Raw genomic sequence first — 26,884 nt, forward strand, 5'->3', positions numbered from 1 at the left:
TGTATATATGTATATTATTTATGATAAATCGTGTATTTATGTATTTAAAAATACTAATGGTCTAATCTGATTCAATGGATTATGCTAAGCTAAGCTGAAAGTGCACCCATCAGACCTGGAGATCAGCTGAATGGATTAAAAAATTAAACTTTAGGGGACTACAGTACAGTGTTTCTTTAAAGAATGCAACGTTGTACTGTACTTGTTCTCGATATGGCTAATGATATGCGCTTTCCTTCATTTTTGACCACAGTGTTGCTGAATGACAATGAAAGAAAAGCAACACAGAACTGAGATGGCTCAGTTGTCATCACAAGGGTTTGAACTCGAAACTTTGCCACAAACTGTTTGTTTAGCAAGTTTGACCTTGTGGACGGGAGGTTCTCCGTAAGGACAGTATGTATGATGAGAAGCTACAGATGGGTTCTGTTCATCTGATCACTCAGGCAGAACTACCTGCTGTCACTGCCAGGGGTTCACGCATCCCAATAAGTGCCGAGGCAAACACATAGCCCATCATTTCAGTCTAATACCTTGGTTTTTAAATACTCGGAGGGCAATGAATATTTAAAAGATGTCTAAACATAAGGAAGATGCCAGTAAATCCACTTTCCCATACATCCAACCTTTTACCCTATCAAATGTCAGCTTCTATCGTATGTAAAACAGGGACAGGAGGGTTGCTATTATTCACAGCTAATCAGGAATGTCAGATTGTTATTGGCTTTACCCAAACATTGACCCCACATAGCTTAGATTGAGCTCCTTTTAATGAAAGATGGCTAATTGTTTTAAATTATCTTTATTATGTGTTCTGTCAGGAATGATGCCGTTTAAAAGCTTTAGCAAATAAGCATGAGATAAAAATGAGGTGTAAAAAGTTACAGTTTACTTTGGTCATAAGTGAAGTGGTGGTGTTAGCTTGTAAAGAGTGTCTCCTCTCCAGCGTGGGAGGTTGAAATGTGTGCTTACTGATAATAGAGAGAGACAAAGGACAGAGGAACAAGAATCTACAGCAGATCCAGTAAGAAATATGGAGAAACAGGAACTGAGAAACAGGTCAGAGCTATTGTAATAGCATTGAGAAAATGTTGCAGCTTTTGAATGAGTTACTTACTATATTTTCCAATAACTTTACTGTTCAAATGACATGGTTTTGGGGCAAATGTTTTATTTAAATATTTGTATTTGTTTATTTTTACAACTTTTATTTTGGTGGTTTATTCCGCTGTGGCGACCCCTGATGAATAAAGGGACTAAGCCTTTTTAATACTCATTCATTCATTTCCCTTTAGCTTAGTCTCTATTTCAGAGGTTGCCACATCGGAATAAACCACCGACTATTCCAGCTTATGTTTTACGCGGTGGATGCCCTTCCAGCTGCAACCCAGTACTGGGAAACATTCATGAACTTTCATTCACACACACAATCATAAACTATGGACAATTTGGCTTACCCAATTTATTTATATATCACTGGATTGTGGGGGAGACTAGAGCACCCAGAGGAAACCCACGCAAACATGGGGAAAACTCCACACAGAAATGCTAACTGGCCCAGTTTTACTTGTTTAAGTTAATCAGGTTTCAACTGTTTTGTTTTTTGCTAATTGTTTTAAATGATCTTTATTATGTGTTCTGTCAGGAATGATGCCGTTTAAAAGCTTTAGCAAATAAGCATGAGATAAAAATGAGGAGTAAAATGTTACAGTTTACTTTGGTCATAAGTGAAGTGGTGGTGTTAGCTTGTAAAAATATGCAAACTCCACACAGAAATGCTAACTGGCCCAGTTTTACTTGTTTAAGTTAATCAGGTTTCAACTGTTTTGTTTTTTTTTGTTATTAAAAGCTTAACTTTGCCATTTTTATCAGCTTAATTGATGTAGGTTGAGATGACTAGAAAAGTTGATTGACTAGAAAAGGCCAGAAAAATATAAGATTTTTTTCATTTTAACGGTGTACATGTTATGTTCATTTACAATTACAAATACAATTATGAAATCTTATAAAACCTATATATATATATATATATATATATATATATATATATATATATATATATATATATATATATATATATATATATATATATATATATATATAATTGTTATTATTATGTTATGCTTATTATTATTATTATTATTGTTATTATTATTACTATTATCAATTTATTAAATTTTTATTAATTAATTTCTTATTTACAGTATATAAAAAATTTAATGCTTATGGTCTAATCTGATTTTATAAATTATGCAAAGCTAAGATAAAAGTACACCCTCTAGAAAAAAAATAGGAAAATAAAAAATAGGCCAGAAAAATTTAAGATATATATATATAGTGTACATGTTATGTTGATTTAGAATTATGTATACAGTGATGATATATATATATATATATATATATATATATATATATATATATATATATATATATATAGTGTACATGTTATGTTGATTTAGAATTATGTATACAGTGAAATCTTACCAGTCCTTCCTTCGCTCCCAGGGCTGTTTATATAGGAGTTGATATTTATCCGCATCATATTAGTGTTTTGTAACATCTCTTTTTTTATAAGGTGAGTTGTTAGCCCAAAGCTCAACTCCCAACCTGGAGGACCAGGACATACACTACGGACAATTTAGCTTACCCAATTCACCTACAGTGCATGACTTTGAACTTGTGGTGGATAACCAGGGCACCTGAAGGAAACCCACGTGAACACGGGGAGAATATGCAAACTCCACACAGAAATGCCAACTGACCCAGCCGGGTCTCGAACCAGCAACCTTCTTGCTGTGAGGGAACAGCGCTACCCACTGCACCACCCTTTTCCAGTCCTATATATGCCTTTTTTCTGGGAAACAAAGATATTTTGTAAAAAAAGAAAGAAAAAAAATCTCTCTCTGTACTGTTGAAATTAATGGACCTCAGTCTTGTTTGGAACTCTGCGTTCTTCAAAATATCTTATTTTGCGTTCAAAAGAAAAAACGATGCTTGAAAAGACATGGGAATAAGTAAATATCTATCCCTTTAATCTTTTTCATCTGTCCAAGAAGAGGACGGATGCACTTTAAACACTTTTAAAGGCACAAAATACCTCATCTGCCATGTTTTTAAATGACCCTCAGAGAATGAGAGCGGGACACTGAGATATGCATCTTCATCTTTCCCAGAACACACTGTGACTCTCATTGGAAATCCATAAAAAGCATACACTCCTGGAAACCTGATTAAGTTTGAGCTCTGTTAGCAGAGAAATTTAAATTAATTTGAGAGATCAGCCTGAACCTCTTTATGTCCCATTACGGCAAGCCGGGCTCATTAAGGTACCAAATAGATGCTCCGGGTCTGTACGCGCAGGGCAAAAATCTCCGTCTGACAGATGCGGTTGAGTTGTGCTTGGCAGACGGTCGCTCGTGTCATCATTGATCTCACTCACTCACTCACTCTCCAGCGGCAAACGGGAAGAGAGCAAAGCCTCTGTGTTGTGCAGAAAAAACAACAACATTGTTTATAAGAAAGGCGTCCTGGAAGGCTGCGGACCTTGGCCAAACCTCTCAGTGGAGTTACCGTACTTCCAATTATTTCTGGGTCGGAAGTTCCTGCATCTCAGTGCTGGAGACTTGGCAAAATTAACAGGGGAGCCACTAACCTTTAGTGCATGACAGGCTGTGCTGAATGAGAGATTTTTCCAGAGAAATGGGTCGTTTTTCTTCTCTCTTTCTGTCTGTCTATCTTGCTGTCTATGTTCATGAATGTATTATTTTGCAATTCTCTATTGAATGCTAAGTAAGGATTTAGACTCCATGTTGTGGGGGTAGAAATGGCTTTGAAAGCATGTTGAACGGCACAATCGCTCAGTGGGTAGCACTGTCGCCTCACAGCAAGAAGATTGCTGATTCAAATCCTGGCTGGCCAGTTGGCATTTCTGTTTGGAGTTTGCTTGTTCTCCCCGTGTTGGTGTTGGTTTTTACTCCGGGTGCTTTGGTTTTCCCCAAAGTTTAAAACTAAATGGGATGAGATCTTAATATTTGAGCGAGACACCATAATATGTGTGTTAGAGACAGATCAATTATGAAACAAAACATGAGGGTGAGTTTCCACAGTCTTTACTCCAAAATATTGTGAGTACAAATAAAGTTAACAATGAGGATATATTTATATAGTCAAGCATGAGTATGCAATTATTCATACCTCTGGCAAATTCTAACTTCAAGTTATTTTTATTTAACCAATAAGACAATAAGGTGATGTACAAGATGCATCATTGTGAAAAAAAAAAAAAAAATATATATATATATATATATATATATATATATATATATTAAAATATATATGTGCTTCACACACAGAAGGAATTGGTTTTGGGTAGCTACAGAAGCTTCTAGTGTACATAAAGTGACAAGTGACAATAAAATAAATGTGAAAAAAAGACAATAAACATTAAACAAAGATGCAGTTTGTCAAAAAGATCTGGATGTTGAATTCTATGTACAGATTTGTTATAAATATACAGGTTATAAGGTGCTGTGTACAAATGCAAATGGAGAAAGTATTGCATTGTATATTGTTATAGGGTGCTATGTGTATGAGAAAGTATTGCACATATTTATTGCACAGCAGGAAATATTAACTGTTGATGAGATAGATTGCCTGAGGAAAGAAACTTTTCCTGTGTCTGGCTGTTTTTGTGCTTGGTGCTCTGTAGCACCGACCAGACGGTAACAGTTCGAACAGGTAGTGTGCTGGGTGCGAGGCGTCCAGAGTGATTTAGCGAGCCCTTTTACTCACTCTGGAGAAGTAGAGTTCTTGAAGAGTAGGAAGGGTAGTGACAGTGATTCGTTCAGCAGTCCGGACTATTCGCTGTAGTCTCCGGAGGTCGGTTTTGGCAGCTGAGCTAAACCAGATGGTGATTGATGTGCAGAGGATGGATTGGATGACAGCTGAATAGAACTGTATGAGCAGCTCCTGTGGCAGGTTGAACTTCCTCCGCTGATGAAGGAAGTACAGTCTCTCCTGGGCTTTCTTCACAATAGAGTCTATGTGAATGTCCCACTTCAGATTCTGAGAGATGGTGGTGCCCAGGAACCTGAATGACTCTACTGCAGCCACAGTGCTGTTGGGGGAGTGCAGGGGGGTTTCTACTAAAGTCCACTATCAACTCCACTGTTTTGAGCGTTCAGCTCCAGGTTGTTGTATCTGCACTATATAAAAACAGCCGCTCCACCTCGTGTCTGTATGCAGACTCGTCACTGTCCTGGCCACAGATGTTAAGGCAACAGGTCTGTAGTCATTGAGTCCTGTGATCTTTGGCTTTTTTTGGAATTGGGATGATGGTGGAGCATTTGAAGCAGCATGGGGCTTTGCGCTGTTCCAGTGATCTGTTGAAGATCTGTGAGAAAATGGGAGCCAGCTGGTCAGCGCAGGTTCTCAGACAAGCTGGTGAAACACCGTCTGGGCAGGGTGCTTTCCTTCTCTTTTGTTTACTGAAGATCTGACGCACATCATCCTCACTGATCTAAAGTGCCGGGGGGAGAGGGACATGGCTGGAGGTGTTGATAGCTGTGTAGGGAGATGGTCCGGGCGGTTGTGGGGTGTCTGGTCAGAGGTGTCAAATCTACAGTAGAACATATTCAGCTTGTTTGCAAGATGTTTATTACTGTCAATGCTGGGGGATGATGTCTTGTAGTTAGTGATGTCTTTCAGGCCTTTCCACACTGATGCAGGGTAGTTGGCAAAAAAATGGTTTTGCAGCTTTTTGGCATAGCTCTTCTTAGCCACACCAATCTCCTTTGTCAGTGTGTTCCTGGCCTGATTGTACAAAATCCTGTCCCCACTCCTGTAGGCATCCTCTTTGGCCTGACAAAGCTGTTTAAGTTTTGGTGTAAACCATGGTTTATCATTGTTAAATGATAAGTAGGTACTGGTAGGGATGCATAACTCCTCACAGAAACTGATGTATCATGTTACAGTCTCTGTGAGCTTATCCAGGTCATTGGCTGCAGCTTCAAAAACACTCCAGTGAGTGCATTCAAACAGGCTTGTAAGACCTGCTCTGTGTCATTGGTCCATCTCTTAACAGTCCTTAACCCTTGTGTGGTGTTCGTATTTTTGTTACTCAGCCAGTGTCATGGGTCTGGTGGACTCGCTAGGGTTTTGACTTTCCAAATTAACACTATCAAACATTTTTATGTTAAATTACTCAACAAATGTTTACTTCATCCCAATTACAAGCCATATGAACAGCAAACATGGTTAATTTTCCCCTTTACCTTTGTTAGATCATATTCTTTTTTAATGTTATGAAAAAAATAAAACCCACAGATTTGTTTTTTCATATTGTTCCCATTATGGTCTTGGACATCATCATCAGAAGTTCTTCTCTCTTCCACAATCAATTGCAAAGCCCTCACAGCAGATAATCTTTTGGCCATCTTGATCAGTTGTGATAAGCAACCACACTGGCAAAGTCTTATTTATAGTATTATGCCCCTAATGTGCAGATGGGACAGGGTATGAGAAAATAAAGCTTGGTTCCTGCAAGAAAGAGGGTAAAATGTACAGGAATGTAAGAGCAGACAGTGTTGATAGTTGAATTTTCAACAATGTTGCAACATTGGGAGAGGGGGAGGGGAAGAAAACAGCAGCACCAGAAAGGAGGAAGACAGAGTGTAGGAACACTGGACCTACACTTTCAACACTTTTATTAGACCTGGGACCAGTGGACCCAAACACCTTGTATGTAATGTAAATGTGTGGGGGGAGGTACATTATGCGGTCATTGAAAATTTGTTTGGATTTATGTTCTTCACAGAAAATAAGGCAAAGCCCATGAATTTCAGGTTGAAAAAAATAATTCATTGTTTAATTTTTCTTTTGAAAAAAAATGAAAATGGGTCTCACAGACCCGAACACCATACAAGTGTTAATACTGGCTTAGTAGTTTTAAGTTTTTTGCCTGTAAGTTGGTATAAGATGAACCAGGCAGTGGTCGCAGAGTCCTAGAGATTGGAAAAATGTTGCCTGGTCTGATGAGTCTCTATTTTTGATGCAACATGGTAGGGCCAGAATTTGCCATGAACAACATGAAAGCATGGATCCATTCTGCCTTGTATCAACGGTTCAGGCTAGTGGTGGTGTTGTGGGGGATATTTTCATGCCACACTTTTGGCTCATTAGTACCAATTGAGCATTGTGTTAACGCCACAGCCTACCATTGTTATGGACCATGTCCATCCCTTTATGACCACAGTGTACCCATCTTCTGACAGCTACGTCCAGCAGGATAACGCGCCATGTCATAAAGCACAAATCATCTCAGACTGGTATCTTGAACATGACAACGAGTTCACTGTACTCCAATGGCCTCCACAGTCACCAGTTCTTAATCCAATAGAGCACTTTTGGGATGGTGGAACGGGAGATTCGTATCATAGTTGTGCAGCTGACAAAACCTTGTTGTATCTATGCCATGAAGGATTAAGGCAGTTCTAAAGGTAAAAGGGGGTCCAACCTGGTGCTAGTAAGGTGTATCTAATAAAGTGGCCAGTAAGTGTATGTATGCATGTATGTATATATATATATATATATATATATATATATATATATATATATATATATATATATATATATATATATATATATATATATATATATATATATATATATATATACTACTAAAAACAGAATATGATTGTACAAAATATCCCTCAGTAACCAAAGTAAGATTATATAATTCAGAATCACAAAGTTCCAAAATTATTATCAAGTTACAATAGGCATATAACAAAATAAATAGCCATTGCAAAGCACAAGGCACAGCACACACTGCACAACTGTTGATTGGCGATGCTGATGATGTCAGACCAATAATTGACAGGAGAACAATCAACCAATAAACACAAAAGTAAAGCGAATGAATGAAGACAGGAGAGTGAGAAAACAAAATAATATACCCAAAAACACGTGGAATGGAACTTGCCTGGTGTTTGTGTGAGTGACTCTGTGTGTGTACCTTTTTAGGGGTTTACAAGGACAGTTTTTTGTATAATGACATATGTTGTACTCTATTACAGTGGTTTACGGGGACAAGCCTGATGTCCTTGTAATTCAAAATGCTTTTGACATTCAAAATTTGCCAAAGCCTTGGGTTTAGGGGTAAGGCCATAAAATAAGCATTTTACTGTATAAATTACATTGTGCTTATGAAAAGTCCCAGTAAATCACCAATACCAATGTGTGTGTGCGTTTGTGCATGCACCTGAAAAAGGACTGCAAGCAAAATGAAATGACTAATTGCCCAGCTCCACTTTATTCTAAATGCAGCACTATATAGTTCATCTGTTCATCCATTTTCCAAACTGCTTGGTTGTGGGGATACTGGAGCATATCCAGTCTCTCGAGCTGATAGACAGATGGCCAGTCCATCACTTTTATAGTTCAGTTCTCAATATGTGTAAATAATAAAAAACGGTAGTAAAATCTATGCACTCTATTCCAAGTTTTCTGAAGCTCTCTGATAGCTTTTTCTGAAGGAAAAAGTCACTGCAAAGTCCTAGATCTCCTTGGTGAGTTCACAAAACTGGTCTGAATGATTCATTCACAAAATTAAATGTATCTGGTTCTTGAGTGAATTAATGATCATGTCTCCTGTAAGCTAGAATTTATCCTCTGTTTTTCAACACAAATCTATTGTGTGACTTCAGAAGACTTTATATAGTCATTTGGATCATGATCAATTAAAAATTTATGTATGTCTGTATTACGGATGTCCTGATCAGGTTTTTTTTTTTGCCCTCGAGTCCGAGTCATTTGATTTTGAGTATCTACCAATACTGAAACCCGATCCGACAATTCTATTATACATAAAAAAAGAATAAAGGAGCAAAGAAACAGATCCAGGATGTTCCTTATTTTTTATTTAATTCACCTTATATATATATATATATATATATATATATATATATATATATATATATATATATATATATATATATATATATATATGGGAGATGGTCCGGGCGGTTGTGGGGTGTCTGGTCAGAGGTATATATATATATTATATATATATATATATATATATATATATATATATATATATATATAAACTAACCTAAAATAAAAACAAAAAGCACCTCATCTTAAAACACTCGGCAGGCTATGCCAAGTCTACATATCTCACAGTTTGTTATGGCAATGTTGTCGTCATCAACTTTATAAAACCTCCAGACTGCAGACATACTCGTGCTTTCCGCTTCAAGCTGCTTCCAAGTTCTACTTTGCCAGCATTTAACCAATCGCGTCTCTGCAACAAAGTGATGTCATGCCGCACGCATTGCTGTTTCTGTGTGAAGTCAAGAAAGAGGTCTGACTCTGTGTCACCGCATAACTATAGATGTGTTAAAAAATAATGACTATATATACAGTTGAAGTCAGAATTGTTAGGCCCCCTGTTTATTTTTATTTTTTCCCCAATTTCTGTTTAACAGAGAGAAGACTTGTTCAACACATTTCTAAACATAATAATTTTAATAACTCATTTCTAATAACTGATTTATTTTATCTTTGCCATGATGACAGTAAATAATATTTTACTAAATATTTTTTCAAGACACTTCTATACAGCTTAAAGTGACATTTAAAGATTTAACTATGTTAATTAGGTCAACTAGGCAGGTTAGAGTAGATAGGCAAGTTATTGTATAATGATGTTTTTTTCTGTAGACTATCGATAAAAAATATAGCTTAAATGGGCTAATAAATTTGACCTTAAAATGGCTTTTAAAAAAAATCAAAACTGCTTTTGTTCTAGCCGAAGTAATACAAATAAGACTTTCTCCAGAAGAAAAAATATTATCAGACATACTGTGAAAATTTCCTTGCTCTGTTAAAAAATATATTTTAAAAAGGAAAAAAATTCAAAAGGGGGCTAATAATTCTGACTTCAACTATATATATAAATATATAAATATATACTTGGGTGGGCATTAATATACAAGTCAAGTCTATGTGTGGGAAGCACTGAGATGAAAATCCAACACAGGCTCTTTGTGAATGCATACCCAAGTCTACAATTCTGGAGACTAGAAAATATGTACCTAGAGCTACGTCTGGCTGCATTCATAAGATATGCGATATGGGATGGTCTGACACCTCTGTTACGTCCCGACCAGTCTAGGGTTGGCGGGAACAATTATAAAAGTATAAATTAAACTTTTAAATAATAAATTTAGGATTTTCCCCTTCTCCTGTCCCAGCTCACAATAACCACAACCAGTATTTGTCAAAGAATAACAATGTATATTAACAAAAAAAAAATTAAGATCTCGGAAGCATCTCAAACAAAAAGACAACTAACTTGCGCGGAAATAATCTTACCTGCTAAAATAAAGAACCCCAAATAAAATTACTTCTCTTCCCTCTCTGCCACAAACCAGGAGAAAACATGATTTTTGAAGTAAATGGCGATTCCCAACCTACAGATTCAATTATCCGAAAATAATGTATAGTTTTAATATAAGTAAAAACAAAGCACACAGGATCAAATGAAATATGGTGAGAAAAGAAATAAAGAAATGAGTCAATCAAACCAAACTAATTCAACAACGAATCTGGGGCAGGAGATAGGAGACGATCTGAACAACAGCAGCAGCGGCAACGACAATGGATATATATATGCTTGGGTAGGCTCACTGTAGATACGTACCCAGGTCTACATTTCTGGAGACCAGAAAATATGTACCTAGAGCTACATCATTATGGGATATGCCATGTGGGACAGTCTGACGCCACTGACAGCTGTGTTTACTTTTCACCCTAGCGCTGGCTGCTTACCTTCGTTTGATGGCTTTTCCAGTGTTACCAGTTTGCTCAGTAGCTCACCACGTACGGCAATGGATTTTAGATGGGGAGCAGAGTGGACCGCAATGACCCGGGTTCGACAAACCTTATTAACCTTCATTATGTTGAAACAATGGCCTGGATATTTAATGGCATGAGGGTGAGTAAATTGTGATATTTGGGAAAATTGGGAAAAAAGGCTAGCAATTATGAGATCAAAAGTTTGAATAATGTGTTTAAAGTTTTGTAACCAGAGTATTCATGCATGAAGGAAAGTAAATCACCTTAATCGTACAAACAGGACTAAAAAATCACTGATCAGGCTACAAAAATAAGAAGACTTAATAAAATATCTGTCAATCAATCAATAGATTGAATAATCTCCAGGCAATTACAGCAAACACAAGCCAGGATTGATGAAAATATATTCGCATTCAGAGGTCACAATGAATAATCAGCTATAAAAATATATGCAGTGATATTTGAGATGTGGTTTAATGGAAGGTCTGGGCTGCAGGGGGATGGTCCTCTTGAAATCTCAGCACGTGAGCTTCTCACATTTCCGCACATTAGCAGATGATCCGCACGCCATGATTAACGTGATATTTTATCATGTCGCATCTGTGATTAATCTTCAACAGTCACACAATCAATTCTCTCAAGACAGCGGAAATTCAGCAGCTGTAAGCATGTGAGGGAAAACTGACTGTGCAGCTTAAATACAACTTGTTTGTGACAAGTCATGCGGCTTAGTGATAGATTATAACAGATATTTAGACTTATAACACCAGTGGCACCCAATCTGAATAAAAGAGTCTTAGAGGAATCGTTTGGCTTCACATTATTTCAATAATAAAGTCTGTTGACCACAGGTTTGACTCTACAACTTTTTTTGTCTATTTAAATCAATAATCCACACAAATATTTCTTAAATTCTTTATCTTTTTACATATTTTGTTTAGTGGGAAATGCATATATTCACAGTAATGGACTTGAACAACATTGACAAAGAGTCAGAAGGACCAGAATATATTTGGGACTTTTTAAATTGGGCTTGATAATAACCACCTACAGTAGATTGCCTTAGGAACCATAGCAATGCAGTAAAACCCACTAAGACCTCCTTAGAAAATGTATGTGGTTTATTGATCCAAATAGACCAGAGAGAGTTGCTCAGCACCATTAATAACATAATAGTCACAACTAAGTCAAATGAATTAGCCCTCAAGTCTCTATATTTTTAATATTATTTTGAAAACTTAAATCTGTATTCAGCGTTTAGTTCCTTACAATCCAAATATTAAATTATTTACAGTTAACAATGTACCAACATATTTCATTATACTATAGCTACTGTACTAAAAACTGGTCAGAACACCATCATAATTGCATAGAAATACACTGTTAAAGTTTTTACATTAGAATCTATAGTAACTTACTGTAAATGAGTTACAGCAAAAATACTGTATTACATTTACAACACCTTTTAACTTGCTGTATATGTATATACAGTATTATATTTACATATACAATTCTGTTTACTGCAGTTATGCAGTGTTACTGTATTTTAAAGATGCATTTTAAAATGACTATATTACAGTAAATATATACAGGATTGTATATCTTTACTGTAAAATATACAGTCATTTTGTTACTGTTTTTTACTGTTTGTAACTGTCATTTTGTTACTGTTTTTTGTTACGCAGTGTGTTACTGTATTTTAAAGTTGCTTTGTGAAATGACTATATTTTACAGTAAATATTTACAGTAATGTAAAGATTTACTGTTAAATATACAGTTATTTTACAATGCATCTTTAAAACACAGAAACATACTGTGTAACTGTCCTACAGTAAAATTCAATTCATATAACAGTTCAGTTTGCCAGTAACTTACTGTAAATCAACTACAGCAAAACACTGTATTTACATTTACAGCACCATTTATGTTGCTGTATATTTATGTACAGTATTGTATATGTGTACTGTAAAATATACAGTGATGTTCACAATGCGACTTTAAAATAGAGTAACGGGCTGTATAACTGTCCTACAGTAAAATGTGGTTTCAATTACAGTAAAATACTGTGTAATTTGCAAAAATGCTAATAGTGTAATCTAATACCTAGAGCAGACATGTAGAGCAAAGCACTAAAAACTGAACAGAGGCACAAAGAAATTGTCCAGTAACCTTTCACAGCAACGTAGCAATTCACTGAGAACACATAAGTAATGTTAGCAACATTCAAAACACCTTGTCAACTGCCCAGGTGCCAGGCCTTGGTAAGTGTTTATTAAGCATACAAAATCTAGCAAAAATATGTAAAAGGGAGGAATAGAGTGTCCAAATAAACAAAGAATCTGGTGTTCTTGTTGTGCCAGGGAATCATGAAGAAGGGACAGTTTTCTTTAAGGTTTGGTAATGGTAAGGAACCAGAGTCTGGCTGGGCATTGAGGGATCTTTAAAATACTTGTCAACGCAGGTCAGCTCTTCCCTAATGATGACATGAGAGTAGCAGCAGCCTGGTATCAGTTTCTCATCATATTTCTGAAAGCATGGGAGTTCCTCCAAGCTTTCTTTCTTGACCCACAATGACAACAGCATAATTGAAGATAGAAAGGGACTAGCCTACTAAGAAGAGACACAGGCAAACACCTTAATTTGTTCAATTTTGCATGAACATATTTTATATTTGATCTAGGATCATTTCTCAAAAATGCATAAGTGTGATTCAGAGAAATGAACATATGCACACAAAAATGCGTATGCCTCTCTTCTAGATGTGAAATCTGTGATTCTTTATTGATCTTGAAATTGTGTGCAGGCAAATTGTTTCAGATCTCCCGCCCTACAAATGCCCCCAATTAATCCCTTAGCATATAAAAGAGCACACAAGACAACCTTCAAATCCTTCACTTGAGAAGGGAGAGTGATAAAACCTTCTTAGATTTTCAGTCACAAGGATACAATGAAAAGTCTGTACGTTTGTTCAGAACCTGATGTGATGCTTATAATTTTTTTTCACATCAAAGGCTGATTTAATAAATCTAAATAAAGAACCCACACACACTTCAAGATCAGATTTGTGGCCTAATGGTTAGAGAGCTGGATTTTTAGTAACCTTTGTAAACTTTTAAATCCAAATTCTCTAAAGGATATTAGTCTGTCAGCTTCTCGCTATCCTGAGGTTCACATAATCTTGGATCCGGCCTGTGTAGAGAGCAGATGCAGAGCAGTTGTCGTGGTCATCGATGAGTCCACAAGACTGTTTCCTGCAAAGACATCAGTGACAAACTAATCCAACACAGGCTCATTGTGGATACCTACCCAGGTCTACATTTTTGGAGGCAGTGAAATATGTACCCAGAGCTATGTCTGGCCGCATTTCATCTGTAAAACGAACGCTTTGGGATGGTATGATGCCACTGACAGCTTCTGTTCCTTTTCTTCATATAGACATTTTACTACATATGCTGATGGACTTGGGATGGGAAGCAGAGTGAACCACAATGACTAGAATGAGAGTCCGAAGAAAAACGGTTCCAGAAACCAGGTAAAACAAAAATAAATAAATAAATAACAGCCTGTAAACATGGTAAAATCTGAAATTGTGTAAAATCACGTGGCTTTTCTTTTCTACATCTCTTTTAAAACACTATCAGTAAGGTTTGGGGAAAGGGGTCGGTGGATCAGTTAGTCAGATGACAGCAAGCTGGTCATCTGAAATGCATAATGCGGCCTCTGGTGGATTTACACAAGATAAAGACATGCAAATACCACATACGAGAGAAATTTAAAACCCTTAAAAGTGTACACAGCAGCCTCTGGTGGATTTGCCAAAACAAAAACGGCAAGCAGATATAGCTCTAGACACATATTTCATGGTCTCCAGAAATGTAGACCTGGGTACGCATCCACAATGAGCCTGGGTTGGATGAATTTCTGCACCGTTCTGCATAGATGAATTTCCAAATTGGACCTCAGGTGTAACTACTCACATCTCCATTGTCACAGATGTCTCTCTGTGCTCCCTTGCTTTCCCGATGAGGAAACCAGCTTGCATATGCATGTGAAAATCACCAGTCTCACAGGGAAATGGGGCACTCAGCATTTAACAGCAGTGCGAATGAGCTTTCATTTAATTCATTTACTTCCCATCACATTCCACCAGTTCTGATTTTCGCTAGGCCATGCTTCTATTACCGCTCTAGCTGAGATCGAGGATTCAAAAGAACAAGATGCTACGGTTGCGAGAGGAAAATGGATATTCTGTCACAAGAAAAGCCCTAGTGACCACTCACAATGCTAAAACGTTGCTCAAAAACCAAGGTTATTATAGTATAACGAAAACGAAAGATAAAACTAAAACTGGAAATTGAAAAAGCATTTCCTTTAACTGAAATAAAACTAAAAATGAGATTTAAAAAAAAAAAGTAGAACTAAATAAAACTGTATTATGTACATACAAGACTAACTGAAACTAAAATTATTGCAAAAAAGTCCTTTGTTTTCATCATTGTAAATGTATTTAATACAGATTAAGCCTTTTTAAGTAAATCTATTTGCTTCGTGTTGCCAGGTGTTCGGCACCTCACAGTTCTGATGCCATTGGCCAGATCAAGCCGGTCCTCCTCCAGTCAGTCCTCGCTGTTGCTCCTGCGACAAAAACAAGAGGTGGACATCATAATAGCAAGGTGACACTATTAAATACAGAGGCTTAACAGTATTCTTTTAACCCGTTTGTGCCCAATAATGGGTTTTATTTCTGTATTAGTGATCGCGATCGCAAATGAATCATTCTTTTAAACCGGATCTTCTAAGTGAGCTGGTTGAACTAGTTCCCGAAATCGAACTAAATTAATTGAAACAAGTTGTGTCTCGAGTAAGCACTCTTATCCACAAACTACTTTTTAACATGCCTAATACTCCCATCTGACTCAAAATAAACTAATATATACTGAGATATTTAGTTATTATAACAGTGCATGGAAATCAGATTTGAGAAGCTGTGAACCGATAATACTGGGCATGCGTGATTCAGTGAACCAAAGACAAACAGTACATGACAGCCTACTGTGACTGAACTAAACTTGAACAACTGCAGCAAAGGGTAAACAGAGGGCTTAAATGAGAGGATCTGGTGAAACATAAGTTTATTTCAGAACAGTAAATCGTAATTGAATTTAAATAAGTGAATAATGCTTGAGTTGGGTTGCAAAATTTAATTGTAAGAAACTTTTTAGATCATGGTGATGTTTTAACTGACTGAAATTATGATTGCTGACTAAATATTTTTGGTATATTGAGTCCTAACATGGGAGGATTGTCATGAAAGATCCGGTTAAAGATCCAAACTTCTCATCACTACTGTGTATTTTACCCCAGAAGCAGCCTTGCACACATATTGTACTTAAGGATTTGATTAAGTTTTTATTATACAATCTTTATTCTGATGATTTTAAATCTTGAACTAGTCTTATGCTGCATTCACACCAGACATAGAAGAAGCGTCAAGCGCGAGTGATTTACATGTTAAGTCAATGCAAAGATGCAAATAGTCATCCTTTGGCGCGATAGGCACGAACGACGCGATTTGCGCAAATGAAGCGGCGCGAGTTGAGCATTTTGCACGATTAACACGCATATCGCATGTTTCACAGAATCGCTCGAGTTCGAAAATCTGAACTTCAGCGGACATTTGCTTATGTAGTTAACCAATCAGGAGCTTACTCTTGTGGGGGGCGTGATTATGACCTGTTGTTGGTGTCCCGGGGGAAAATCCTCCTGCTGACACCGACAACAGTTCATCAAACTGGGCTCGGGTCAGTCAGAAGCACAGCTAAAAGCTTTCATCATCCAGATTAAGTTTCTGAAGGAGTTTATGAACTCGTAGAGCTGGGTGCACCTCTGAAAGAATCTAATGGACTCAGACACAGCTCCAAACAAATCGACACTGTTTTTCAGCCTTCATAAAGCACATAAACACAGCTGCTCTTTCAATAAAATTCATGTTAGCCATTTAGCAATGAAGCTACAGTCACCAGGCAGACAGAAGCCCTGCCCATGACATATTTACATGCGAATAGCACAATTTATCCGCGCTTGCCGGAACTGGTGTGAACACAGCATGAAACTAATCAAAACTAGTAAATCTACCTCTAAAAACAAATTAAAACTATCTGAATTTGAAAACAAAAAGTCAAAACAAAATAAAAACTAAAACTAATAAAAAAAAAAGAAAACAAATCTATATAAACTTGTCAACAAATCCAGAACTCCTTTTCAGCAATACTCGCAACTACCAACTACACTTCAGCAGCGTGATTACTCATGATACGCTTGTTGTGTTATTATTTTTATTTTCTTCATTGGCATAGGCTGTATTCCCCTTATTTAACTCAGTTATCTTAAAACTGGCTAAATCCTAATTGGGGTAGAATACTTTGGATATTGTCCTCTGGGTTAAATGTCATCAGCTGGCCGAGTACCGGACCTGCCAGTTCATGCCATAGATGTCCCATTGTTTATTGTCTAAGAAGAGTCCATTTAAAATCTGAATTGCTGCTTGGAAACACTTCAAGAACTCTCTTAATGTGCACAGGGGAAGGTTTTTGTTCTTCCTGAGCAAGAGGGAGAAGGAGAGAGAGATAAGTATACAGGGCTATTCTCAGTAAATGCACACTCCAAATCAGCTCTCTCTCACAACGAGGCCGAAGCACTTTCTTTGGCACAACAGAGGCAGCCATATGGTTAACGCAGTCCTCAGAGGTAACACGCTAAAGTGGCCATTGTTTGGGAAAGACAATGCGCTGCCAGTCCTATGCTGTCTTCAAAGAGAAAACCATTGTTGCCGACTGACTCAACGAGCATAAGATTTATTCATGGGTGCTCTTACAGAATAAGTAAAAGAGATGGTTTGGGCACGTGCGCACGAGAGAGAGGGGGGTTATGAAGGGAGATTTGCAGGAAGCTAATGAGACTACCAAGGGGCACATTAGTTATTTATTTTTTGAGAGTGTTAGAGAAAGTTGTAAGGGAAGGACAGACCAATTAGCTGCAAGGACCCACGCTGCCCCATGTCCTTGTGCTCTGACATAAAGAGGGATTTGGAAAAAGGCTCTGAAATGCAAAACAACCCTTGAGCCCACACGCACATAGACACACACACAGAAGGGTTGAAGAGGACAAGGGAGAAAAGAACACGATGATGTCCTTTTTGCTCTAGACCGATATGTGCCAAAGACATTCTGTTATTATTATTATTATTTTTTTTAAGGTTACATTGAATCACATTGAATTGGTTTATTACATTAAATCAATCTAAAGAAGTTAAGCAGGGTTGCGCCTGGTCAGTACCTCAATTGGAGACCACATGGGAAAGCTAGGTTGCTGTCGGAAGTGGTGTTAGTGAGACCAGCAGAGGGACGCGCAACCTGCGGTCTGTGTGTGTCCTAATGCCCCAGTATACTGATGGGGACTCTATACTGCTCAGTGAGCACCGTCTTTGGATGAGATATTTAACCGAGGTCCTGACTCTCTGTTGTCATTAAAAATAGGGATGTCCCGATCAGGTTTTTTTGAGTCATTTGATTTTGAGTTTCTGCTGATACCGAAACCCAATCTAATACTTCTATAATACTTAAGAAAATGACTAAAGAAGAGCGAAGATAACTGATCCGGGATGTTCCTTATTTTTAATTTATTTCACCTTATTTTAACATTCAACCACTCTGTTATCAAACAGAGCACTTCTGTGAGGTAGCTTGAACAATCAAGTACTAAAATTTCCCAATCCCAAGTTTACATATCTCACAGTTTGCTATGACAATGTTGTCATCATCAACTTAATAATACCTCCAGTCCGCAGACATTCTTACTCTTTCCACTTCATGCTGTTTCCGTGTATTACCTTGCCGGCATTTAACCTATAGCGTCTCTGCAACAAAGTGATGTCTTGTCGCACATGTTGCTGGTTCTGTGTGAAGTCAAGAAAGAGGTCTAACTCTGTGCCACCGCATAACTAGATGTGTTAAAAAATAATGAGAATATACAAGTCCTGATGGGGAGGTAACATCCGATTACGATTGAGTCTGAAACCGCGTAATCGGGCTGATTTCCAATCACGTGAACGGATCTTGATATCCCTAATTAAAAATCTCAAGCACGGCATCCTGACCAAACTTCCTAACCATTCCCATATCATAATTGGTTTCAACACTCTGGCTCCTTTCCACCAATCAGCTAGTGTGTAGTGTGCGGTCTGGTAAAATATGGCTGCCTTTGCGTCATCCAGGTGAATGCTGCACACTGGATGCCCCCCCCTCCACCCCAAAAATATTGTGTAAAGCACTTTGAGTGTCCAAAAAAGTGCTACAAATATGTTAGGAATTATTATTATTATTATTATTATTATTATGCATCCATAACTAGTTTAGATGCATCCCTATCTACAGTAAGAACTGTATGGTCTCATTTAATATGAAATATACATTATATTTTTTATCAATACTGAAAACAGGTTCGTTTTAGTCAGTTTAGTCAGTTCTGGTAGTACCTAGAATAGCAAAGTCAAGTAAAGGAGGTCGAGCCTTCTCATTTATAGCTCCTAAACTCTGGAATAGCCTTCCTGATAATGTCCGAGGCTCAGACACACTCTCCCAATTCAAAACTAGATTAAAGACCTATCTGTTCAGTAAAGCATACACTTAGTGCACCACTTAGGGGGCTTCCACACAGGTTATGCATCTTGTTGATATATACTGTGAACATCAGCTACGCTAATTATTTTCTTTATTCTCCATTTCCACCTGGGTATACTCTTCCCGAGGCCCTCAGACTATGCAGAGTTACTGATTCGATCCAAGACCAACGACGAGATGATCCCAAGGTTTTCATATCCTGGACCTGGCCGAATCCTGAGCAGCTACCGTGATGGTCATGGAAGAGTGGAGAACATGAGACTGTTTCCTGTGACGCTCCAGAGACAGACGAGTCTTCGCTGAGGCCAGCTTCCAGCCTCCGCCACTGAAACTGCAGCTCTGCACAAGACGTTTGGCCAGCGGAGAAATTAAAATGATCGTGCCCAACTGAGCCTGGTTTCTCTCAAGGTTTTTTTTCTTCACTTCCGCCTTTAGTGAAGTTTTTTTTCCCTCTCCGCTGTCGCCACTGGCTTGCATGGTTCGGGATCTGTAGAGCTGCGCATCGTTGGATTTGCCCTTCAATATTTGGACTCTCAGTAGTGATTATTAAACCACACTGAACTGAGCTCAACTGAACTGAACTTAAGCACTACAAACTGAACTACACTGTTCCTATTTACTGTTACCTTTTATGTGAAGCTGCTTTGACACAATCTACATTGTATAAGCGCTATACAAATAAAGGTGAATTGAATTGAATTGAATTGGTTACCATTGAAACAGCCATAAGCAAGATTGATGTTGTGAAATACCACACTGTAAAACTCAAAAAGTTAAGGTGACTCAAACCACTTGAGGAAACTGTTTGCAACAAACCATTTAAGTTCGAAAACTAATCCTAATGAGTATTGTGAACTTAAACCATTTGAGTAAATGAAGCAATTTGAGCACAGTAAAACACAATAAATGAAGAGAACTCAAACCAAATAAGTACTGCAAAACTCAATAAGTTAAGGCAACTCAAACCGTTTGAGGAAACAATTTGAGTTAAAAAATAATCTATATGAGTACTGTGAACTTACTCCATTTAAGTTGAAGTAATGAGGTATTTAATTAACTCATTACCTTCAACACTGAGTTCAAAACTCTTTTCAAATGAGTAGAATTAACTTTCAGTAAATTTTGAGTTAACTACACTCATTTCATTTGATAAAGTTGACTGTTGGGTTTTACAGTAGCTGTAACAAGCTAGAAATAACACGTTTTACATGTAATTAGAACTTTAGCAGCAAAACTAATAGGACAGGTCACTTCAGATGTTGATTTGAAATATATAATTTAACTGCGAGTTCAGAAAGCAGTTTTTGAGATTTCACTATTCCCCCATTCATTTAAATGGGACTTGAGTCACATCCCAAATGGCACACGATACACTATGCACTTATGTGCTATGTACTCATGAACACACTTAACAGCATAGTATATGTATGTAGTGTCATCCCAAATGAAACACTAATGTCTTTTTACTAAGCGGAAATTCAAAGCATTCCCAGATGACGAATAATAATACCTACTGTAATAATAATAATTCCAAATAATGCCTGCCATGATTATAACCGCATTCACCATAGGGAGGCGTTATAATCACTCTTGTAGAAGAATTTTGCTTTTACAATCCAAAATAAATAATCCAACGTCAGTGCCCGAAAGTTCTGCCCCTTCCTCTACATGAGCAAAGCAGCGGCTGTTAAATGCGTGAAGTGTGTCCAACATTACACACTTCATTTTAACGGTTAAATTAGTGCATCATCTGTGTATTTAAAGGGAACATAGTTTACCTCTTTTTTATGATTTAACATTAATATTATGGTTCTTCTGAGTGTGCCAGTTTAGGTTCAGTTCAAAACACAATTCAGATTTTTTTATTATAATGTGTTAAAAAGTGTCATGTTGGGGGCGTGTCCACAGTTCGCTGATTTATGGGTGTGTTGCTTCACATGTAAATTAGTTTCGGCTTCCCGCCAACGTAACAAGGGGGCGGGGCCATGAGCTCACCCGCTCTGCGTTTGCAACAGAGTCTGACAGGCTGACGCAGAAGGAGAGAGATGATCACCATTCAGTCGTACATGTACGACTCTGACACAGACCAAGCAGAGAGTACAAAATCATATGTGTCTTTGTACAGTTTTACAGCCAACTGTGTGCTAGTTTCAAGTGCCGAGCTTGTACACAGAAACTAATAACCACGCACACTGAATTAACTTTGACTGAGGCACCGGATGCGCCGCTCGAAGACACACCAGACAATCTCTGTAGCGCGGCAGAAACATGAAGTGTCCCGAATCGTCGCGCCACGCATTTTTGAATTCTAAACATAGGTTTCTGCAGCGGTCCGCGGCGCCCAGCCGTCGACTTGAGTGTACCCTGATAGAAACCTATGTTTAGAATTCTAAAACGCATGCTTGTTAAGATCACAAGGAGCTTCTGGGATCGCGAGAAATGCAAACGGCTGAAGTATAAGGTAGACTCAATGAGAAGTACACATGTTTGCAAACCTACCTAAAGATACAACCAATAATTCCGATTAGAGCGATAATGTGGTGAATATTGCTTTTGTGTTGAGCCCAATGAGCCTTGCATCTAAAAATAGAGCTAGGGTGTTCCTTTAGTGACATCGCTTCGACTCACGCTAAAAATGGCGGACAAGAATTAACAAACTGAGGATATGATGACGCGCCTGTCAATCAATATTGGTGGGCGGGGGGGACCGCTCTCCTACGTCAAGTAGCGGTCGATTTGAAAACAGCTCCAATTGGTCCACCGTTTTTTATATTGTTAAATTGAAAAAAAAGCACTGGGTGTGCTTATATCACCCCAATATGACAGTCTATACACCATACATGCACATATGTCTGTCCAAACAGCTTGAAAAGTAGATTTTTTACCATAGGTGCCCTTTAAAGTACACTTATTCTATTTAGAGTTTTCAGTGTCAATACGCTACTTACACTATTTATACTACAAAATGGCGTAGAATAGGGCATAAATGTGCGATTTGGGATGCACCCTTGGATTAACTGCCTTGAGGCATTGCAAATACCTTGTGAACGGACCTGAAAGGAAGTTTTATTAAAGTGTCAAACAAAAAAACTAAAAAATCATATCAGCCCAAAACTTGTGAAGGATTGTGTATATAATCAACAAGATGGCCAGACCCCTGTGATGATATTTTTCATTAAACATGAATGCTATATTTTCATTAGGATAAAGAGGTCGGGAGTTTGGTGTTGTTTCCAGTAAGAGAATTTAATCCTGATATACCGTAACCACTGATATGATGCCAGGTCATTACTCTCCTCCCAATGAACAGTTCCACCTCCTGCCAGCCTGCTCTCTTTCTGCTGAGACCCTGGTGCAGGTCTGATCCATTTTCCTACACTCACAGATCAATATCAGCAGAGAGTCAGCAAGCTCATTGTTTACTACTCAGTACTACTCATAAAAACTACAAACAATGGATGCATTTGGGGTCAGTGTGCTCTCTCTGACCACTTATGCAGATTCTAATTGGCAGGGTGAGATCCCAGTTGGATTACTTCTATTTTGCACTAAAACTACGCTGGTGATGAGAAAGTTTATACTTCTTTTAGTTTCAGAAACACTGCAGGCATGCTGTCCAATTGTACATATACTTTGTGTGCTCTTGAATTACTGTGGCGATAACAAACCTCAATACTCAAGGGTGCGATAGAGTTAGTTTCAAACGTCTGCACTAGCTGTAAACAAGTTGACAGTTTAACAAACTTTAATTATCTCGCTCTGCGTGATTCCCTATTTAACCATTGCTTTGTATGACAGTAGTTGAAAGAGAAAAAAGTGACTATAAAAGATGACAGTTTGCTCTAAGAGCCATATAGATCATAACCAGGGGGGCTAAAAATTAATATCCTTCAAAATACGACAAAACAAACAGTAAAATAAGCTATTGTTTTTCCAGGACATGAGGTAACCTGCGAATATTTTGCAGCTTAATATTTAAAATGTGATTGAAGTACCTTGAAAAGGCATGTACATTTGTGAAAAATGTTAATGAATGTAGTTTGTTACAATATATCTTACAGAAATTGCTGCAGGGATGACATATTTTTCAGGCCAAAACCCAGAAATCACTGCAATTAAGCTTAGTCTGTTACATTGTCTCAAAGCCAATGTTTGTTTGGCTAAATGTGATTAATACTAGCTTATAATGTGTTCACATTTTGTAATGTTGCCATATATTGTGGTCAAAACATCAGACCCCCTACTTTTTTTTACGATTAATTTGCAATTTTGTGATTTGAAAAAAATATTTAAATATATATAAAAAATTATATATATATATATATATATATATATATATATATATATATATATATATATATATATATATATATATATATATATATATATATATATATATATATATATATATATATATATATATATATATATATATATATATATATGAAGAGTTCAGATAGGATGCAAGTGCCGTCTGAAATTTAATCCTAAAATGAGCATTTTCCTTCCAATCCATCCCAGCATGGATCATCTTTTGTCCTTTTCTTATTATCCTTTTTCTCATTATTTTATTAATATGATTATTTGAAGGAGTATTTAACTTTGAAAGGATTTTGACTAATGAATAAGTTAACACACTGCTTAATGTAAGAATGTTCAGTGTCCTTGTTCCTCTCTTTGTCTGTTTATTTTAACTTTATTTTTCAGGAGCCACGAAATCAGGTCATAGGTCATGGAGACCTTTTGAGTGGAACTGCTGAGCCTGATGACTGGAAACAACTGTTTCTATTGTTGTTTCTATGAGTTAATACTGTCTAAAGTGATTTTGCTATTTTTACGGTTAATTCTTTTGAAGTGATTTCCTTTTTATGCAAAATAGACTTTGTGTGTAGTAAGAATATGGCAGTCTGAATGCTGTTTATACCAGTTTTGAACTAGTCTGTTTTGAGCTAGTCTGATAAGATACGAAGAAACAACCTTGGGTTTTTATAACAGATTGTCTCTTGCCTGTGTATATGCATCTGATGGGTCAGTTTTACAGGTCTGAGACCAGCTCTTAATTGTCTATGGCGACCTGACCCAAGCCTACTGTTGCAATCGTTATCTGGACTCATATACGACCCCGCATTAATGTACAGATTTAGAATTGTTTATCTTTGCCATGACCAATCGTAACAGTTTTCCTAATTCACAACCTTTCTGGTCTTGTGTAGATGGTATAAGTGTTGTTGATTTTGTGATTGTAAGCAAAGTGCCCTAGGAATTAATTGCGAGTGTTGAAGCTGGCTTCTGCTGATGAAACTGATGAAATCGTCAGTAAACTCTATTTATTTGAATATCTGACTCTGGCTCTTCTTTATCTGACAAACTGGTCATTCTTTGGGTTCAAACTGTAAATTATCCCTACACAGTAATTTGACTTTTATGACAAAGAATATGTTACTTTCATTGCCTTTAACATGAAATAACTGAAAAAAATATAAAAGGCTGAAAAAAATGCCCTATGCAATCCTCAAAACAGTCAGTTCATGTAACAATGCATGACTGTCAGCTGATGCGCTCCATAGTGATCACACACTATCACTGTTTCCCAAGCGGATTATGTACGCACGCGATTTGATGCAGAGCTCAAGTGAACACTGGGTTTTGGGTGCGTGTTTGAACAGACATATACACATCATAATAATAATAATGATAATAATAATAATAATGGTGGTTAATTCCGCTGTGGCGACCCCAGATTAATAAAGGGACTAAGCTTAAAAGAAAATGAATGAATGAATGAATAATAATAATAACATCAACATCTAGTCATGTCGATCTTTTGTTCTTTTAAATGTTCATTTAAGACAAAGTAACAATCAAAGGCTTTTTTAATTTAGATCTGTGCATTTTTAAAGTGACACTGTTATTTAATGTATACACATTGTTTAAATTATACAGTGAAGAAAAGATAAACGAGATTTGATAACTTGATTCAATTTCTTTATAATAGCTAAACATTTTAATGAGCTGAACTGTTTGCTAATTTATTTTACTGTTTGCTAATCCCTTATTTTCACATCCCAATGTTGACAGGTATGTTGTGTGTATATATATATATATATATATATATATATATATATATATATATATATATATATATATATATATATATATATATATATATATATATATACCATATTATGTTGCCAGATCTGACATCATGTTCCTCACACATAGGAAATCTGTTAGGGCTTCCCCTACAGATTGCCGTAAAACTCGTAGCAGGGAAGCATTTCTCTCGTTAACTGCAGGAAAAGATTTTTTGCGTCACAGGATGTTTATTCGTATCATTGCATTGCCTTCACATGCAAATCGCTCGCACTTCATCTGCGTCTGCACAGGCTACAAAACACCCCCCCTCCCCTTTCCATGTAATGTAATGATTGTGAGGGTGCAGGTGAGACGTCATTTTTTAGAGAGACACTCAAATACATCACGTGCGCTGCATATGCAATGTCTATAAGTCATGTAAAACAATTAATTGCAAACTGAAATAAATATAATTTGATTTTATAGTTTGGAATTGGATGTTTTATGAGATTACTTGTGTTTGAGATTACTTACTGTGTTTGAGTTTAATTTTGTGTTTGAGATTTTTGTTTTTGACATTTTCTACAGGCAATGGGAAGACTTCTATTTTGCCACCCATAATGGGAAAGGCCATCTTGTTTAGATAAAAGAAATGTAGGAAGGACATTTTTGTATGTTGGATCATAGCTCACACTCCTAATCAGCAGGTGGCAGTAATTCATCTAGAAGTTGTATGACAACCACCAAGAAAGGACATAAGTAGATGAAGAAAAAGGTGGTGGCCATTTTGTTTAGGAGGGAATCTAGCAGACTGCACTAGCCCTCACAGTAGCATAGGTTATTAGAGTAATGTTTAGTTTGTCCTGGATCTGTTTCTAGATTATTGTCTGCATTCTTATCTACTTTACCTCATTTAGATCATTTATGGATTACCTGATCACATTGACAAGGGAAGAATGCAAGATTTGATTCTCACACTTCACTGGTGTTTGGGTAACAAAGAAAGAGTGAACTAAAGGCCATCCTTCAACCATCATTTGGACTTCTTGATTGAGGATTAATCATTTCATCTGGCCTTGATTTCAGGTAAGTGCAGATATTTGTACATGCATCTGATTTCAGCATTTCTTTGGGTGTACTCACTTCTCACAGGTACAGAAAATGCTTACGAATAAATGTTGGTTACAGACCTTGCTTTCTCCAATTGACATTGAGTCAATGGCAACATACTACTGGTTTTGACTGAGGTAAGGTTGGTTTTATATTCGGAC

The sequence above is a fragment of the Danio aesculapii genome, chromosome 2 (assembly GCF_903798145.1).
Source record: "Danio aesculapii chromosome 2, fDanAes4.1, whole genome shotgun sequence".
NCBI classification, from domain to species: domain Eukaryota; kingdom Metazoa; phylum Chordata; class Actinopteri; order Cypriniformes; family Danionidae; genus Danio; species Danio aesculapii.